Source organism: Adiantum capillus-veneris, chromosome 17 (assembly GCF_014529385.1).
Source record: "Adiantum capillus-veneris isolate H3 chromosome 17, ASM1452938v2, whole genome shotgun sequence".
NCBI classification, from domain to species: domain Eukaryota; kingdom Viridiplantae; phylum Streptophyta; class Polypodiopsida; order Polypodiales; family Pteridaceae; genus Adiantum; species Adiantum capillus-veneris.
The window spans coordinates 55,521,498-55,527,227 of NC_140947.1; the positions used below are offsets into that span (position 1 = coordinate 55,521,498).

Here is a 5,730-nt window from a genome sequence, read left to right on the forward strand (position 1 = left end):
TGTACTAGTTTCCCTTTGATGTGTTATTTTCCCTTATGATTTTGTAGACCTCTTATCTTGAGTTTGTGAAGAAGAAGAAGTATAGTCTTTTGCCTCCAGCTTTGTGTGTGTGTGTGTGTGTGTGTGTGTGTGTGTGTGTGTGTGTGTGTGTGTGTGTGTGTGTGTGTGTGTGTGTGTGTGTGTGTGTGTGTGTGTGTGTGTGCGCGCGCACATGCGCGTGCACGCGTGCACGTGCATGCATGCTTGTAAGAGCTCAAGCTCTCTACTTCTCTATCTCTTAACATGGTATCAAAGCCTATTTGTGTCTAAGGAGCTTGGAGTAGCAAGCAAGAGTAGACTAGGAAGCGGCTTTGGTATTCCTGGGAGCTATTGTCAACGATCTTCGATTCAAGTAATTCTACTTGGAGAGTGCACATCTTAGGTTTTTATATAGTCCTTTGGACTGTGCAGCCAAATTTTCATTTCAGATGCATTTTGACCCCCTTTTGGAGTTAGAGTGCGTTCACATGCAAAAATGTTGAGGTTCAGGACTGTGCAAATCTACAATAGGTGGTGCACAAAGATTTTAGTTTGGTTGTAATGTGCACAGACACTGTTCAGTACAATGAAATAGGTGTATGTACGTAGATTGTGGTTACAAGTGATAACCAACTATTTTTAGCAGGCTACTCAAAGACTGTGTGAAGGGTTGGAAATATGTTGTCCAACAATGATAGGCTTAACCAAGTTTGTCAGTCACAAGCTAGACAAGAAAAACTTCCATGCTTGGAAGTTCAAAATGACCAATTTCCTTATGGGCAAAGTTTATTGGGACTACATCTATGGAGAGCATGAGGTACACCACTACTGCTAGAGGAAGGCACGACTACTGCGCAAATTAAGGTATTTAAAGATTGGAACCAGGGAGTTCGTAAGGTCATCTACTGTCTTTTTGTCAATGTACAGGACACTATGATTGGGAATATAAAAGATTCTCTAAGGAGGCTTGGGAAAATTTGTTGTCATTGGATGTTACCAACACAAAGGCAAGAAAGCTGCAAGTGAAGACTGAGCTAAATATTGTGCAAAAGAAACGCATGTCCATCAATGACTATTTTCTAAAGATAAAGAACATATGTGATTCACTTGCATCGATTGCTGTTACAGTCGATGATGATGATAAAGTAGATGTTTGTCTATGAGGTTTGGGTCCTGAGTACAAACAGTTCAAAACTGAAATCCATCTTCGAGAGAACATTCCCTCGTTTACAGATTTGGTGTCCTTATTGATTGTGGAACAGAAGGAACTTGAGGGAGACTCCTCTACATAGGGTGGAAACAATTTTGAATAGGTCCTTTTCACCAACAGAGAAAGAGGAAACGGCCGTGGTACAGGTCTTGGACAAGATGGAGGAAGAGGCAACCACCAAGAACAACAACAAAACAATAATCACGGTCATAACATAGGTGGTGGTTGAGGAAACTTTCAAGGCAGGGGGAGTCCAAGAGGTCGTGGAAATGTGCAACACAATAATGCAGGTCAACACAAAAATGTATCATGTTCGGGTTGTGGAATACATGGTCACTTTGGACGTGCCTGTCCAGACAAGAGGCAGCAAAACAATCATGCTACCACTAATAGGAATTTAGATGAGCCTGAGAGGATATTTGTGATACATCACATGCTGAATACTATGTCTGCAAATGTGGAAAAATCAAGTGATAGTTTGTGGATTTTGGTGCATCAAATCACATGACCAGTCATCATGGTTAATGGTTTAAGCAAATGCAGACTTAAAAGTCCTGGTTATGTAGAAACTTGGGATGATCTGCACATCTTATTATGCATACAAGAAATGTGCCATTGTCTATGACAAATGATAAAGTGAAGTATCTACCTGATGTACTACACATACACAACATTACAAAGAACCTGGTTTCTATTAGGAAAAGGGTTGAGTAGGGTTTACAGGTCAGGTTTAACTCCAATGGTCTCTTTGTTGAAGATCATAAGAAGAATGGAAGGCTTGTTGCACAAGGAAAGAAAGTGGATAGAATGTTTACTTTGGATGTAAATGTGCTTGAAGTGAATAATTCCATGTTTTCACGAGGTGCACGTGTTGTTCTAGATCTAGAAATTTGGCACAAACGTATTGGTCATGTAAATTTGTGGAGGCTAAAAATGATGCAGACTAAAGAGATAGTTATAGGTTTACCAATGTTTTGAGTTGCTGAAATGCAAAAAGTGTGTAAAGCTTGTCAATTTGAAAGCAGGAAAAAGCATAATTTCCTCATGATAAGCATGTAAGTGGGAATGCATTGGATTTAGTGCATACATATGTATGGGGTCGGCAAAGATTGCATCTATGGGTGGATGTAGATACTATGTGAGTTTCATTGACGACCGTACAAGGAAGGTATGGATCTACTTCATGAAGCAAAAAATTGAGGTGTTTACATATTTTTAAAATTTCAAAGTTATGGTTTTAAAACAGATTGGAAAGCATGTAAAGTGCCTCAGGTCAGATGGAGGGGGAGAATACTTCTCCAATTCAATGGTTTTTTGAAAAAGCATGGAATTTAGAGGTAATTTTCATGCAGGTATACTCCGTGGCAAAATGGTGTTGCTGAGAGAACAGGCACATTCCAAAAGTGTCTAGAGCATTGATGAATGAGAAGAACGTGTCTCATTGTTATTAGGCCAAGGTTGTTGCTACAGGTGTCTACATTATGAACAGGACCCCTACTGCTGCTGTACATGATATGACACCTGAAGAAAAGTTTAGTGGTGAAAAACATGGTGAATCAGATTTTAAAGTGTTTGGATGTATTTCTTTTGTGCATGTGTCAGATGATCTAAGAAGTAAGCTTGATCCAAAAGCTGAAAAAATGTGTGTTTATTGGCTATTTCCTTGAGCAAAAAGGGTACAAGTGTTATAATCCTATCATGGGTAAAGTGAGGGTGAAGAAGGATGTTTTTTTTAATGAAATGGAAAGTTGATATGCTGATGTAAAAGATGGTTTGGGGGCTGATGTAAGAGAGAATGTGGATGCAAAAAATACAAGTGCGCAGTCACAAGTCTTGAGTGGGCCGCAAGGGTCCTCTAGTGCAAGCCATGGTGAGAATCCATGGAGTGACAGGTTATGTGAAAGAGTGAGTCATGCAAACTCCTCAAATGTATCAAGGAAAGGAAAGGAAAAATTTGATGATGCCCCTAAGTTGCCAAATTTGAGTGTTGGTTATGATGATGGCAATAGCACTGGTTCTGAGTAGAGTTTAGATGATAAGTTTGGGATACCCTCTATGAAGACTTTGGGTGTAAGAAAAATGCATGAAGAGAATAGGTCACCTAGAAGTGATCCTGGACCCTGCAAGTAAAAAAGAGCAAGAAATCATGTGCAAAGAGTGACTTATACTAGTTATGTGGCTTGTCATTGTACATTTATGGTGAAGATTACAGAGGAAGTAGAACCACATGTTTTGAGGATGCTGTCAAGGATGAAAAATGGTGACAAGCTATGGATGAAGATATGGTTGCTCTTGATGCAAATGAAACACAGGAATTAGTGCCATTACCAAAGGATAAGAAGGCAATGTAAGTGGGTTTACAAAATAAAGCATAATGTTGAGGAAAGTGTGAGCAGGTAAAAGGCTAGACTTGTGGCCAAAGGTTATGCACAAACTTATGGGATTGATTATGAGGAGACACTCAGCCCTGTAGCTAAGATGGCTACCATTCATGTGCTTATAGTAGTGCCGCATTAAAATAGGTGTTGAAACAAATGGATGCAAAGAATGCATTTTTGAAAGGAGACTTGGAGGAAACTGCGTATATGGAGCATCCACAAGGTTATGCAAATATGAGGCTACGTGACCTTGTATGCAGGTTAAACAAAGCATTCTATGGGCTAAAGAAAGAACCTAGAACTTGTTATGAGAAGATTGTGGCATTCTTCATTTTCATTGGGCTTTGAGATGTCTGATGTTGCAGACCATTCATTGTATGTGCAAAATAATGAGGCAGGAATTGTGGTAATATGTATCTATGTGGATGATTTGAGATTGTTGGAGGTGATAATGTGGCTAAAGTAGAGGGCATGCAGGCTCTACTTATGCGTATTTTGACATGAAAGACTTGGGAGACTTGTGGTATTTCTTGGGCATTGAAATTATTCACATATAAGAAGGTGCATGGCTGTCACAAAGGCAATATGATTTGGATATGTTGAAAAAGTATGGTATGGCTGATTGTAAGCCAATGTAATGCCCTTATATCAAAATTTGAAGTTGGGAAATGATGTAGGTCAAGTTCTTGATAATTCTACCATGTACAGGAAGATTGTCAGTAGCTTGATCTACTTGACTATCTCACGGCCAGACTTGAGCTACACAATTGGATTGGCCAGCCAGTTTATGTAGTCTCCTAAGAAACCGTGACGGGGATGCAGTGAGGCATACTTTGTGCTACGTGAGTGCTACTTTGGACTATGCACTATTTTATAGGGCTTATGTGGAGTTGCAAATCTATGGCTATACAGATGCGGATTGGGCTAGTAGTACATACAATCATAGGTCTATTAGTGGATATATTTTCTCACTTGGGAGTGCTGCTATCACATGAAGCAGCAAGAAGCAACCTATGATTTCTCTTTTGAGTATAGAGGTAGAGTACAAGGGTGTTGCATTGGCAGCATCTGAGGTAGCATGGCTAGGATCTCTACTTCATGACTTTGGAGTAGAAGTACAAAGTCCATTGTCATTTATTGTGACAACCTCAATAGAATACAGTTGGCATGAGAACCAGTGTTTCATGCCAAGCCAAAGCAGTTTGATGTGCACTAGCACTTCATCAGAAAGAGGGTCTTAGTAGGAGACATTGACCTAGAGTACGTGGAAACGGATGAGCAGGTTGTAGATATCTTCACGAAGGCCCTTGGAGTGGCAAAGATATGACGGTTTTGAGTGATGCTTGGCATACAAGATATAGCATTGAGCTTGAGGGAGAGTGTTAAGATTTCAAGCTCAACAACAAGTACGACTCCCCGGGGAGGTCACCTAGTAAAAATGTAACCTATCACGTGAGTTCAACGGAAGGGTATTTAAAGTTCTTGAAACTTACAAAAATATATATACAAAAGGGTATTATTTTTTCAAATTTGAAAAAAACATACAGATTTCAAAAGAAAAGGGTACATTATATTCCTAACAAAATTCACAGATAAGGGGTTTTACAAACATGTCTTGAACGCACGTGATATGGTAGTTTTACACATAGTGAACCCCCCGTATACGACTCCTAGATGACTATCACCGACAATCGGCATCACTGTTGCACCTTTGTGGATATGCATATCTTTGCCAGTGATATTACAACTGGACTACACTGAGTTGTTCTACCTATCGGAGTGATGCCACACTTGCCTACTCACCTCACTCACAAGCGGCTCATACTAGACCATTGTACTAGTTTCCCTTTTATGTTGTACTTTCCCTTCTATTTTTGTAGACCTCTTATCTTGAGTTTGTGAAGAAGAAGTATAGTCTTTTGCCTCCATTTGTGTGTGTGTGTGTGTGTGTGTGTGTGTGCACGCGCGCGCGCTTGCAAGAGCTCAAGCTCTTTTCTTCTCTATCTCTTGACAAAAGCTTGTAACAATTTCCCTAAAGGCGATGGCCTAGGAGGATAACATTTGGAATGGAATGACAATTTTGAGTTGCAAGGTGTCGTAATAACAAGACAATGGGTGTTACTA

At 39.9% G+C, this 5,730-nt stretch overlaps 1 pseudogene; it reads left to right on the top strand.

Annotated features, from left to right (window-relative positions):
- Nucleotides 1–709: 709 nt before the first annotated feature.
- Nucleotides 710–3,358, top strand: LOC147437284 (uncharacterized; annotated as a pseudogene).
- The last annotated feature ends 2,372 nt before the right edge of the window (nucleotides 3,359–5,730 follow it).